General features: G+C 38.5%; 1 long non-coding RNA gene across 1 annotated transcript; it reads right to left on the bottom strand.

Annotated features, from left to right (window-relative positions):
- LOC110389607 lies at positions 786-14,280 on the bottom strand. Its single transcript, XR_002433316.1, has 3 exons — positions 10,372-14,280; positions 4,290-4,494; positions 786-3,348 (listed from the first exon to the last, which is right to left on the bottom strand). It is a non-coding gene; the product is annotated as an uncharacterized LOC110389607 (long non-coding RNA).

Genomic DNA, 15,371 nt, shown 5'->3' with positions numbered 1-15,371 from the left:
TCTCTATTACCATGGATCCATATAACTCTTGTCATGCTGATCAGCTCGTTAACAGTCACTGTAAAAGGGACTACATTTTAGCAGTGGATAAAATGTAACCATCATAGAAGCATAATTTCTTAGGCTTTCCCTAAGTATTTGCTATTTTTAAATTTCTGGTTACAGCCTGTATTCCACCACAGCAATGTACATAAACTAAGAAACCAGTGACCTTCCTCATAAAACATAGCTTCAAACCAGCCACCTTCACAGTTACACAGATTCAGTCTTTCAACAGATTTTTTGCAGAGCGCTCTTTAATCCTGCTGCAGAAGATCTCTTACCCCTTATCAAATTCCCATCACTCTAGAAGCCAGAAGTTTAAACATAATCACTAAAACAAAAGATTGCATTTGGTGTACCACAGACATAGTAAGGCCAGTTGAAAACTACTGTTGTTTGTAATCTTGCTCCTGTGAAGTCATTGCAGGCGCACATTGGGCCAGTCAAAACTGAGTAAGTGACTTTCAGAGGTTTCAGTCAATTTTAAAAGAACATTTGAAGAGATCCTGGGATGCTGTGTTTCAACAGAAAACCATACCACAGATAAGGGACCAAGGTTTTCAGAGCCCATCTTTTCTCATGTCACAAGAGCTTCCAGATATATTAGATATATATATATATATATGTTTTTTTAGTATTAAAAAACATTTTAGACATTTTTCTAAATATTTACCTTAGAACTTTAGAATTCTAAAACACCTTTCTTTAAAACATTTCCTATCCTCCTGAGGTAAAAAGAAATACAATAGATTTGATTTTGTTTTTTTTCTGCAGGAGATATGTCTACTGCAGAAACAAAGCAAAACAAACCAGAGTCAGTTGTTCGTAGAAGAGATCTCATTATCAGATCATTGGGTTAGGCTGTAATAACCACAAGGATCCTTCTATTCTTCTTCACTTGGTGTTTCTGTGTTCCCAACTGAGTCCAAAAGACTTCTTCCAATGGCATAAGGAGAGTCTGAAACATGTCTATATATCATCTATATCCTTTTATTTTTTTCCCACTGAACTGTCCTAACAATAGTTATACTCTTTTCAGTTTATTTCCAGATGCGACACTAAATCAGTCAGACCTTGGATTTCTCTCTAATCTCTACAGGTCTACAAAAATACAGTATTTCTCTGTGTTACTAGGAAGATGAGATACAATTATAGTCGTTTCACTGTCATTTCCCTCAAAGTTGCACCACTTATCTTCCATGTTCAGAACTCATTTATATTACTACTCATTTAAGTTGCAACTTTTATAGCCTACGATTCAGTTAGTAAGTATTTAATGTTTCCAAACGACTGACTGAATATTTTACATCACGCTTTAAGCAAATGTTCAGATGCTTTGAGGCATCTATGAGATGATGCCTGCAGTCTTTTAAGCTTCATGCAGACCTAAGGAACTTTGCTCTTCTAATTACTAGATGCAGTAGTCTATAGAGAGAGGTTTCTCTGTCTGTATATCTCCAGCAGCTGACCTGAAACATTTGCCTCCATGAACTGAATTGAAGGATGAATGTAAGAGTACCCAAAGAGGTGGATGTGGAGTAACTGCTGGAGTTTTTGTATTGTTATAGCTAGTCTGTGATTCTTTATTAATATGTGGTCAGGTCACAATCCCTTTTCTTTACCCTTTTTTCATTCCTCTCTTGAGGAACACTGTTTTCCAGCAGCTGTCAGAGACAGAGGAAACTCCTTAATTCTACATGACAGATATATTTGCAGCAAGGTTTACGTGAGTGTGTGTATTAGATAAAAGCATTACAAGAAGTAAAGAGGAAATACTATAATCAGCATGGACAAGCTTAGAAAGATGTAATGTAGAAAATGAAAAGAGAAAGGCAAATAGATTTTTCACTAAATATTTCTCCTCCTCTTTAAGAAACTCTAACTTGTATCTGAACAATATCTCCTATGTAGTGCAAGTGTTTATATTAAATAAATAAACTTTAAAAACGCAAAAACAAAAATATATATACTGGTTGTTTTCAGAAGAAAAAAAGGTTTGTCTGTCACATGGTTTGAGGCTTAAGGCCAGCTAAAAAGTGTGGCAGCTGCTTAATAACTATCTAAAGTGAGCTTAGACAGAGGTACTTTTATACTTAAAAATTCACCCCTCCTTTTTGTAACCAGAAAAACAGGCAAGATGCCAGGAGCTACAGGCTATGAGCATGTCTGTAAAGGGGGAATTCACCTGCCAAATCATGAGCTCCCTGAGGACTGCACAACTTTCCACACCCTCTCCTCCAGCACACAATCTTGAAGCAGCTTCAGCCTGTGTTGCAACCCAGAAAGATCTGAAACCACGACTTATTTCCAGGGTCCTTCCTTGGACTTTCTCCACTAATGTTGTTTGAGCTTATACTGTATACCTGCATAACAGTTCTCTATCCATACAGCTACCACATAGCTTCACTACCCATTGCCTCTCTTACCACAGAATTAAAAGGCTCAGAAACCCATGTGAGGGATTTCTAAACAACAGTGACTTCAGTCTATTCAGAACTGATATCATATATGATCTGGATAAATTAGTTGAATAAAATAATATTTTAAGAAAAAATAATATTTTAAAAAAAAATATTTAAAAGAAAATAAAACTGGGAGGTCAGATTTGCTTCTGAAATGTAGTAATTTGGCTGCTGAGAACATTCCTTAAAATAATGTCACCTAGATAGTACTTGAGAATGAGCCACAGAAAATACAGGAGCAGTTTTTCTTTTTCTTGATCTTATATGACAATAGCGAAGTACAACACTATTCTCAGCCAGCCCCCTTAACAGCAAGCCACTTCAGTGTCAAATATTTAACACAACTAAAAACAAAGTGCCTACTGCCCCACACAGCGTAGCTTCAGTAAGATAGTACGCTCTTAAAAATCTTGTCTTTACTCATTTCATAACAGTGCCCCCCAGACTTCCAGATATAATGATTAAATATACTTAGAATATAAATCTTATGCATTATATCAGTGTGTGGAATCCCAATCACGTATATAGCTAAAACATATCGTTAGTCTTCATAATTTAAAGCTTCTATAAGTTCCCATAGCACACAAATTTGGCATTCTTCCAAACCAGGAGGAAAAGTAGGGATAACACTGTTTTGCTTTCTTTTTTCAACAATTCTTACTATCCCAAAGTTAAGCACTATTTTCTTCTTCCTATGAGCTGGGACAGTTGTTTGTTTTCTAAATTGTCAGACATGGTTAACATGGTTTTCATGAATGCAGAGCTATAAGAGGTAGTGGAGAAGACTTGGTGTACTTCAGCAGAAAATAGCACTCCAGACTATACTTCTGCTTTTACAGCATAGCTGAAACAAAACAGGATAAGATGATAAATAATAGTATCTAGGAGATCTCTAGGATCATCAAGAAGCCCAACCACCAAAGAAACCGATTATGAAATATACTATTCCAGTGGTATCTTGTTCCATTATAACCCCCCAAAAAAGAAATCAACATTCTTTGGAAATGTGCTGAATATGAGGAAAATGGAACATTCCTCCTCATCTGCTGGAAATACTCTAAAGTAAATAAGGATGCTAAGTACTGGGCAGAAATACTGGAAGTAATTTTTTAAAATAACAAAAAATCAGACGCCAATGGAGGCCTCTAGTCATCCTGCTAGGTTTAGCCCTGGAAGGAAATTATAGTTTGGGAAACTAGATCTACAGACAGCTGCCAGATGGTTAATCACGGTTAGTGGAGAACACAAAGGGCTTTGCTTGATCATCAGTCTTAGTGAAATAACAGTTGTCTCCAGAAAAAGAAAGAAAATTTTACAAATTTTTAAAGTTCTGGGGCCAGTAATTTTGTACAATCTCACTCACAAAGTCAAATCCTTCTTTTAAATGCATGTCAAACCCCACTTAAATATTGACTATTGTCTATTTGCAGGAAAAGACTTGTACCTGAAGACACTAGAACAGGATTTACCTCTGCTACCAGTGTACCATGGGCAGTATTATAGTAAGATGACAAAACTATCAATTGTCGTTCTTGTGTTGTTAGTTGCTGAGCTAGGAAGCACTTCCCATAACAGTGTTGGGCAACATGTTAGATGTACCTACTGTTGTCCTCTCAGATCTTTACATACTTTACGAGAGTAGGTAAATATTATCATTGGCAAGAAAATTCAAATAAATTAACCAGGAAAAATAACACATTATTAATAATTAGAGATGTGACAGAGCCACAGTGTTCTCAGTGACTTGTCAATACCCTCTTGTTTAGCTCTTTTTAGAAAACTTACTTGCTGTTATCTCTGGTTTTATTTTTAGCACGATGGTTTGACTCAAATAGGAAGTGGATTTGCTGAGTTTCCTTTATTTTCAAGCTGTGTGGATGTCGGTCAATCAAGCAGAAAGCATCCTGTCCTTGTTTTCTTCTTTTCGTATTTCACTTCACAGACATATTGGAGCTTCATGTCTTAAAGAAATTGACAACAGTGGTGTCGCCTACATTTCAAAAACACAGATATATTTCAAAAATCAATGGTAACTGTAAAAACACTGACTGTAAAAAAGGAACAGGTCTTAAAGGCTGAAAATGTAGAAGGTCTCTGTTACTGTGACAATTTTTAAAAATTTTGGTTAGATCTCACTCAGCTGGGTAGCCTATTTTTGTAAAACTGAAGACGAAAACTTTCAAAAGACAATGGAAAATACTTCAGTGAAATCAGAATTTCCTTCAGGAGAGAGTCAGGTTGGGTGTTACGAAAAGGTTCTTCACCAGAGGGTGGCCAGGCCTTGGAACAGGCTGCCCAGGGCAGTGGTCACGGCCCAGAGCTACCAGAGTTCAAGGAGCATTTTGGGCAATGCCCTCAGACATGGGGTCTGTATTTAGGGTGGTGCTGTGTAGAGCCAGGAGTTGGATCAATGATCTTTGTGGGTACTTTCCAACTTGGGATATTCTGTGATTCTATGATTCTAAGACAATTCTGACAATTTGTTTTCCCGTAAATTGTTTCAAACTCATGGTACTGATGACTTAGTTTCCACTAAGAACAAGACGGGTTAGTAGAGGTCAACAGAATTCTGAAGAGCTTAATCCAATTGTTAAAGAACTCAACATCAAATTTGTATTAATTTAACTTAAATTGCAATTAGAATTAATATACATGTAATGTTTACTTTTCTAACAGTGGGTGAAAATTTAATTCTTCAGACATCTTCACTGTACAGGGTTCAATAGGAAATGCTTATTAGCTTCCCTGGTCTATAATTTTATCTGTAAGTTCCATTTTGCAGTTCAGGAACCAAATCAGCTAGTCTTTAGAATGATAAAAAAATTTCTATGTTTCGTCAAAATATTGTCAAGATGACTTTATGCTATTACCAATAAGAACGCTGACAATGTAGTGGTCATATTGACTCCGACTAGTTTTGAGGAAAAAAAACAGTTATAAGATTATTACCAATAGGACTCATTTTTTCTTCAGAGAAAATGCTGAGGCTACTAAATATGTCAAGTTACATTCCTTTTCTCAAGAAAAGCATAACTGATTAATGAGCAGGCAAAAAGTTTGCTTCCAGAGCAGACTGGAAAAGTACCTTCTTAGAGCACAGCACATACTCACAAATGATATTTAAAAAGTATGGCCATTACCACTTTAGTGCTATCAAGCTTACAATGTATGAGTTAATCAGCCTAATTTTGATGTGGATCCAGCTTTGGATAATTAACTTCTTCCTGCCTGCAAAATCCCCCTACATAATCAGCTGAATATAATTTAAGGCTTACATTATTAAACAATTGTTACATTTATCCCAGGCATTGCTGAATTCAATCATCTGTAAAAGGGACTTCTAATGCAGAGAAATGAAACTAAACAACTAAACCCCTCCTGTCTTCATTCCTTTTTTTTTTTTTTTTTTTTTTTTTTTTTGAGGCTGTGAACAAAGAATTACTGCTTACAGGAAAGAGAACTGTGTTAACATTGAGAATAGTTTCCCCTCATCCCCTAGATACAAGGGTCAGCAACTTGACAAGGATTATATGTCAGATTGTATGCATTTTTCTTTTCTACATCAGTGGCTGAACTTGCTTGAAAGAACTCAGCTGTTGCCAGGAATTGCAGCCTTGCAAGCTATAAGATCCCATCACTATATCATCAATGGCTTGTCTGTACGTGAGGTACTTGTTTCTGGCTGCCTCCAAGTCCTACCAGTGGAGGTAGTAGGGGCTGAGCTCCCCTCTTTGCCACACATACCTTGTTTTAAGTGCTACAGTTGTCAGATTTGCACCCTGAGAGTAATGCAAAGACAGCAGCTTGCAAACACATGTGCCTCCACTTTCCTGCTCTAGACCACATGCTGTGATGTCAGTCCACTTTACCAAATTTTCCTCCTGACACCAAGACATGAACCAGGTAAAACCAGAAAGAAAAGTCAAGGGAAGGAGAAAATGTAGTGGAGCAAGCAATAAAAGGAAAAAAAAAAAAAAAAAAGGAAGACAAGGCAGTAAAAGGAGAGCCTGATACCTAATACGCTGCAGTATACTACAGAAGAGCAGAAATAGCAACCTGAGGTTATTCCCAAGAACACTGAAGGTTCTAAGAAACTTAAAGCTACAAATAAACTGCAAAGCAAATTAAAGCAAATTTACACCATAATTTACATATTTATGGGCCTTTCAAAGGCCTAGGAGGTGTTCACAAGACATAAGTATTTATAAGCATTTCTAAAATACATTTATTCAAACTGCTAAGGACTGCATATGTAAATACTGTGATTGTGAAAACATTAACACCTGTTGGATAAACTATAATTGGTGGATTAATTACTCTTATTCATATTGATTATGAATCATATAATAAAATTCAAGTAATATTACAGAGTCACAGAGTTGCAGGGGTTGGAAGGAACCTCTGGGCATCATCTAGTCCAACCCCCCTGCTAAAGCAGGTTTCTTCAGTAGGTTGCACAGGAAAGCATGCAGGTGGGTCTTGAATATCTCCAGAGAAGGAGACTTCACAACTTCTCTGGGCAGCCTGTTCCGGTGCTCTGTCACCCTCACAGTTAAGAAGTTCTTCCTGATGTTTGTCATGATGTATAACTTTGGAGCAAATACTATCACACTGTCTCATACAGGATCTGTTCAGAACCGGCATTAAAACTATTAGAAAGCAGCAAATGAGGGCTACAAAGATGGTGAAGAGTCTAGAGGGTAAGATCTTTTCAGAATAGGCACTTGAAGATGAACAGGAGCAGCCTATGTGTCTCAAAGACATATTGATACTGAACCTAATCTAGAATAGGTACTTATCTTCAAGAAGATTCACACAGTCTCCTACAACTTACACAAAGCAAATTTCAGCCAGCATTTATATGCAGAATGAGAAGAAAGGAAAGGCAAAAAAAAAAAAAAGACAGAAATGACAGAAACGTCAGAAATGACAGAAGAGTGAGAAAGAAAGGAGTAGACAGTTATATTGTCTTTACCATCTTTACTGTAAAGGAATGTTAGTCTACTATTAGCATGACAATTTGGTTTGCATGTTACATTTCTAACTATGAACATTTGTCTGTCATTTTCTTTAATCTTTTAGTACCCTTGATTCTGCTAGAAAGTCTGTATCTTGCCACATGTTTATACAGCAGCAAGACAATGAACTCCTTGTCCAGACCGGGATATCAGCTTTCTTGTGCCTTATTCATAATCACCACAATTTTTAATTGCTAAGTTCTGACTGCAAAGCGTTTGATGCTGCAGGTGATGAGATGAGACCTAAAGGAATTCTCTGCAACTTTAGATTTTCATCAGAATTAAGGGAAAAATCATGCTTCACTGTATATCTGAGTGATAGTATAAATATGATATACAAATATTAACTTTCTTGCTATAATGACGCTTTAAAAGGAGTTATTCTGAAGGACTGATTCTGCACAAGTTGTGATTGTAATAGCTGTATTTAAACTAACGAGAGCAAAGAAAATATGAAAGTAAGATTGGCAATGGAGAAAGAGAAAAAGTAAGCACCAGAGGATAACTGAAAAGAAAAAAAAAACTTAATAAATGCTAAGCAATAATGGTACAGTAGAGGAAGGAGAGCATAGATCAGGGAGACTGGAAATGTGAAATGCAAAGTAGATCCTCAAAGGCAGTGAATCATGTGGGGCAAAAACGTTTACCGCTTGACTTTGTACCAGATATACAGTTGTGGCATGAATTGGTTAATAGAAATCATCAGTGTTTCTCCTGTTTTCCAGAGAATGCATAAGTTTCCTAGGTATCTAAATATATAATTCACTCTAGATAATAAATTATTTAAGACCAAAGCTGATGCAAGCTATACCACAGTCTAGTATGTCTTAACAATGGGAAATCATTACTGAAAGCTTATTCTCCTTTATACTCATTCTATACATCATTCTGTTGTTTATTTCATCTTACACAATCTTTCTGCACTGCAATTTCATGTACAAATTTCTGTACTCCTTCTTGTATTTTTTATTTATACATTCACATGCACCTAGTGTGCTAAATTTTGTTACAATTTCCTCAGTTGTTCCTAGTCTCTATTCTCTCCATTTATTAATCATACCAGATTCCTAGTGAGGATGCACTTTTTTTGTGGTGACATTTCTCTCTGTAAAATGCTCGCAGCTGAATATATTTTTCTACACACAGACTTATCTGCTCTGAATAAAATCAATCAATGAATGAGGGGTTCTCTTATACAGAACTTAGCTTTGGTTTATGGATGAGACTGTATTTCCCCATGGCACCTACATCATTTTCTTGTAGTGACAGGTTCTAGCCCTTTGTGTTTTAAAATAGCTCAAGTAGAAAACTTCAAGCACAAAGCTGTCAAGATCCCTTTTTAAATATGTTTCACTTTAAAGCAATTAACTGTGTATCATTGCAGATAGCTGTTTTCCTGGAAATCAAGTGTTATCTCACTATATCAATTTCTGTCTACAGTATGTATAGCAAAGAAAAATAGAATTTGTCCGTAGTTTGCACATGGCAGATTTCACTCTGTAATCTCCATATACCCTGTAATATCAGAAAGCCAACTTTTCAACCATAACAATAGCTTAATACATGCCCAGCATGCCACAAAAGAATAGGTCTTCAGAAGCTGGGTGTTACCCTGATGTGTAAATTCACAGGAAGCAGATTTATGGTTGTCAAAGTCTAGTTGAACTATTTTCTACTGCATTCAGGTTCTTAAAGCTCAATCGTCTTGCTAAGCACTTTCCAGCAGGACAGAATGTTAAACAGCATGACTAACAGTTATGAAACAGAGCAGCTTGAAGCACAAAACTGTTATAACATCTTCTGTGTGCATGTGAACATATCTGGTAGGAATCTAGCACTATCTGGTACCTTGTTCTGTTTTAAATGTGGTAGTTTTTTTTTTAATGTTGTGTTGTTTTATGATCCTGCTTTCCCTATACAAATTAAGAAGTATGTCTTGCATTTGGAAAAAGGATGAAGAGGTCAGTGCTATCTCTTTATTCTTTGTCATTCCACTACCTAGGACCAGCCCTCACACAGACTAGTTTTAGTCTCAGCATGGCAAGCTCCACTGTGCAATAGAGAAACCAAAATCCAGAGCTCAGTTAGTTAGCAGCTGTCCCTGCTCCACTGTGGAGGGCCATGAGCAAGAGCTCCATTTGAAATTCTGTGCCTTGCAATCCAATTGCCATAAAATCTGAATAGGCACTTCATGTGATTTTGTTCTGCACTAACTGGAAAACTGTTATAGGAATAAAACACAAGGAAGGTGTGAATAACCATTACCAGGCACTATTAGTCTGACTAGAACTGTTTCCTTGCTCATTGGAAATGATGGAAAAGGTCATGATGTTGCCATTCCTATTCCTATTCTCAAGAATCAAGGATTAATCACAACAAAAATATTGCATCAAGTTCACTTCAACAGCCCCAAGCTCCCTTGACAAGTTTATCACATGTATAGATATCAGCTACTATCATTTCCAACTTCTTCCAGTGATCACAAGACTTTTCCTGAACTGCTGGGGCCTGTTTACAGATCTACACATCCTAATTAAATTTTGTAAGACCTTGTCCTGAGACTCATTTTTAGAAACCTACTAGCTATAAGGATGTTAAAGAATGGGACCAGCTCATTCATCCTGGCAAACCCAGTTGCCACACACAATATCTGGTGCTTGGTGCAACAAGTGTCACCAAGTATCATGGGGACTTGCTTTTGCCTAGGTTGTTTGTATTTCATTGGTTTCAACTGTGGCTGCTTGGCTCAGTGAAATTTTACCCCGTCATCATAAGGACTACAAACATCTAATTATTCTACGGAGCAAACAGCATCCTCTAATCTCTCTTAAAAGCAAGTAATGAATTACCAAGTCTGTTTTTCGCTGCCACTCAGTAGCTCAAGTATGTAAGTTATGAAGCTGGGAAACGCTGTGATCCTCACTAAATCATTTCTAGTAGTTACATCACCCACTTTGCCTTGCTGCTTCCTCCCAGCTTGGCTCTTCCTTTCTTCTTCAGGGGACTTTACCATGACTTCATGACCAAAAAAACAATGCCTTCAGCACAAGAGTGCTACTTTACTGGCCACCTAGGCCAAACAACTGGTCCTCTTCACTCTTGGAGGAAAAAAAGAGACATTACTTACTGCCAAATAATGTCAGAATGCAGAGACACATCTTAAGCATAAGGACCCTGACAACCCTGTACTTGCAAGTTCAAGTTCAGGACAGTGACAGAAGCTGAAATAACACCACGTATTTGCAAGTTCAAGTTCAGGACAGTGACAGAAGCTGAAATAACACCACGTATTTGCAAGTTCAAGTTCAGGACAGTGACAGAAGCTGAAATAACAACATCACTTCAGTAAGAGGTTTGGATGTGTCACTGAACCCCCCAGATGAGTAGTTCCATAGTGATTCAACTATCTCACAGAAAATGTCTCTGACTTGTCATGGGTCGGAACATCACCATTGTCTCATTGTTCAATGTCTCCATGACTGGAAATCTTTCCCAAAATCCCAGTTCTGGCAGTGGCACATCTCCAACAAAACCACAGGTAACCTGGACTGAGGAGTCTTTTCACACCCCTGATGGGATGCTTGATGTCCTTATATCAAGGTAACTGTAGATTTCAGAAAGATCTTTTCCTGTTTGTAACACATCTGCTGTGGGATTCAGTGGATTTTGCAGTGACTGCAGACCTTGTCACAACCTGCCACAAAATGGCTGAAATGATCCATTATAAAAGGTACAAGTTTGTTACTAGGCAGTCTCTACAGCATCTCTAAAAATGTCTCTATTCTCATGATCAAGCAGCACCTAGAAATTTTTGCCAGTTCCTGAATGTTCTTCATGTGGTATTGCCCATCTCCATGGAATAGATCCTCCTCAAAGAGACGTTAAGGCATATGTGAGATGAGGAGGTAATCCAAGACAGCCAGTATGGCTTCACCAAGGGCAGATCGTGCCTGATCAATCTGGTAGCCTTCTATTATAGACTGATGACATCAATGAACAAAGGAAGGACAGCTGATGTCATCTACCTGGACTTGTGCAAGGCTTTTGACATGGTCCGAGACCATATCCTTATCTCTAAACCAGAGAGGTGTTTGCACTGGCACATGTGTCTAATGATGTTCTAAAAACAGTCCAATGATTTGTGTGTCTCAGAAAGTACAGTCTATATATTTTAAAAGGACATAGTCCAGACAGTTTTCTCCGTATTCTAGGCTAGAGGATTTCTTGCAAGAATTACTGTTCCTATGTACCATGTTGTTTACATGGTTTGGGCCCAGTGTGTAAGATCACAGTACTAAGTTTCATCTTCGCCAACAAGATACAACATGAAGCATTTATTACTACAGAAGATGCCGACACAAAACTAGAAATCACTGCAACATGAACAAACTGCCTGTTAGATTAAAAACCTAAGTTTCGTAAGAATAATAACAAAACTTCACTCCCTGGGTGATGTAACATAATTGCCCACAACATTCAGTCCTGCTTGTGAAAGAAGGAAAAGATCACTAGAAATCACATTTGGGAGAGATGGTAAACATTTAAGGAAAATATACGTTACAACCTTTAACTCCATTTACTTCCACATTGCCCTGGTTCCAGCTGGGACAAAGTTGATTTTCTTCATAATGTCTGCTACTTTGGCTTTAGGAGAAAAACAATGTTGATAACAGATCAATGTTTTAGTTGTTGCTAAGCAGTGCTGCACAGAGCTGAGGACATTTCAGCTTCTTACACTGCCTGGCCAGTGAGTAGCTGGGGGGGCACAGGGAGCTGGACTGAACCAAGACAATTGACTCAAACTGGACAAAGACATATTCCATACTATGTGGCATCGTGCAAAAACCATAAAACTGCGGGGAGCTGGCCAGGGGGGAGCTGCTGCTGCTCAAGGACAGGTTGGGCTTTGGTTGACGGGTGGTGAGGAATTACATTGTGCATCACTTGTTTTGTAGAGAGACATATATGTATATATCTTTTTATCATTTCTGTTATTTCTCTCTTCCTTTTTGGTATTAGTATTTTTTATCTCAATGTACAAGTTCTACTTTTTTTCCCAATTCTTACTTTTTTTCCCAGTTCTCTCTCCTGTCCCCTTGGGAGGTGGAGTGGGTGGGGGGTAAGCAAACGGTTGTGTGGCGCTGAGCTGCTCTTGGGTTAAAACCCGACACACTTGCAGCACAGATGTCAAATCAGTTATTCTGAGTAGCATAAGGCAAGACAAACAGCAGTCCTGACCAAAAATCATTGGACTGGCAAGACAAAAACTGATCAACAGAGGCCATTAAGACTGTCTTCAGGTCATCCTTGAGGACAGCAGCTGCACTACCAGGCATGACACAGCTGCTGCTCGGGCTGATGGAAAAGAGAGGACTGACTTGTGCCCACTGTCTGAGACTGTAAAGGAACGGCACTTAGTCCATCCACAAAACTATTTCCTTCTGTTTTTCAGGTGTCTTCCAGTACACTGAGAGACTGGAGAAGGTTCTGAAGAGGAGATAAGATATATATTGGCAAGGATGCTATCACTGCTTTCCAAATCTGTAGGAAATTTTTGGGAAATCTTAAAAGAGCTCACACAATACTGAATAACACAATTGTTACTGTGTTAATCATAATTTGTGCCAATACAGAAAGTACAATTGCAAACAAATTGTTTTATTCTTGCACACAACTTCAGCTGTATGAAAATCATTTTACACTGAGCCCATAAATAGCCTGTGAAACACAAAAATTCTTGCTCATCAACATCAACAATCACAACATATGTTTATGTGCCTGATACAGGAATGGATTTGAAGTGTGGGAGTGTGTTGTTCTAGGAGTTCTGGAAATAAATCAAGAATTGCTTCAAGCTATCAGATTTCGGGATGAGAATGTCACAAGAGGCTTTCTGTTGGCCGAGGGAACGGGGGAGACTTGATAGTTCACTCCTGGAAAGATCTGTTTACCAGCAGAACTCTAACGATCTGACAGGACACCAAAACAAGAAAGAAAAAAAAAATTTTGCTGTTCCTCTCACTGGAGTCTAGTTTTAAACTTTTGTTGCCAAACACAGACTTCTTTTAAAGATACTGAAGCAGAGATATCCATAAAGATACTCATTTCAATATCCATAAAAATAGTAATACAGAAAATCTAATTATGCATCATTCTCACAACAACACATGCATAAATACACCTGGAACCATAATCTGAAAACAGAAAGTGACAAATTTTAATGTTGCTACTTTTCTTCTTAGTGAAAAACTGTGAAACATCGCCCAACTGCCACTTGTCCTCATACTTTAAGAATAGTTTGAACATCCAAAAGCCTGCTAGGAAAGCCTCTTAAGTACAGAGACTACCAATGGGAGAAACAGCAACACCACAAGTATTTAAGGTTGCTGGAAAGCGTGCCAGCTGACTACAGGAGCATGACTAATGAGTTTAAACTGCAGGTAAGACAAATACCTATCAGAATCATTCGATGATAGTTGATTTTGTCTTGAGGACAGTGGAAAAACTAAATGACCTCTAAAACATTCTTCCAGCTTCACTTTCTGCTATGTATAAAATGCATAGGCCGCTCTGAAAGTAATGCCTCCTATTTATTTCCATGGGAACAGATACAAAGAACATAATAATGCTATTTAATAGCACACATTCTCAGCTACAAAGCACAGTTTTTCAACATAGTCACCACCCTTAGCTATGCGTTTTTTCCAGTGATGAACAAGAGCCCACATGCTGCACTTGTAACAATCTGCACCAGTAAATGCAACCCACTGCCACTGAAATGCACCACCCACTGCCTCAGCGTGCTCACATCCACTGGTTGGTCTCCATCAATGTTCAGCAAGCATCGATGAATGTCAGTGGGTGCCATTTTTTTCCACATGGCAGATTTCAATGACATGCCTTTACTTCACATGCATTTCATGTCAGCTACTATTTTGTCAAGACTGCCTCTCTCTGCTGCCATCTGTCATATGGCAAAAAAAAATGTAACGGGATATTGGTGGGAAAGTTCAACCTCTACCGCCGTCTTACCAACATCCACCTCTGATGCCGTTGGCCAATGTAATAAAATAGGAGGCATTACTTTCAAAGCCACCTTTGTACATATCCTCAGTTGGCAACAGAGCAACAGCTGAGGTTATTAAACAATTTCAGAGTGTAAATTAAACACAGAGACTGGAATTAAATGTATGAGATAAGAGGTTATCTCCCACTACGGTTGGCAAAGTTCCTTTATCTTTCCCATTCACAGATCATGCAAGCCAGTGACTGAAGCAGGATATTAGTCTAGACGCTCTGCTCGCCTGGCCAATCTGTCTACTGCTCTCATGAGGTAACTAGCACGAAAATATACTCATGTTCCACTCAAGGCCAAAGGTTGCATCAGAAGTACACAGGTAAAGGCGTAACACAAGTGTCAGGAAGCAGCTCTGGCATACATCACGGACATCCAATACATTCCCTAATAAAAACAGCTTGAGACACTTAGCAAGGTGCAAGCTTGTGGGTGTGGCACTTACATCTGTTTCTTCTTACTTCTGAACTAGAAAATTTAATCTGAAATCAAGAGGACATCTGATAGCACCTGCGTCCCACGCACGGAAGTCATTTTGGGGGGCTTACTGAATCATGGCACACAAAAGTAAGCACGCAAACCATCCGTATTTCCTAGCAGTCCAGCATTCCACAAACACCTCTTCTAGGGGGCTGCTCCTGATAACAGCGCGTGGCTAACATCGCTGCCGCCGATAAGCCCCCGCTCCGGCCTCCCGCGCTCCCAGAGCAGCTTGCGAAACGCCGGAAAGGACGGCTCGCTGCCCAGGCGGCCGAGAGGACACAGCCCCGCGGC

This window comes from Numida meleagris, chromosome Z (genome assembly GCF_002078875.1).
Source record: "Numida meleagris isolate 19003 breed g44 Domestic line chromosome Z, NumMel1.0, whole genome shotgun sequence".
Lineage (NCBI taxonomy): Eukaryota > Metazoa > Chordata > Aves > Galliformes > Numididae > Numida > Numida meleagris.
Note: the sequence above shows the minus strand (reverse complement) of the source record. Positions and strands in the feature narration are given on the sequence as shown.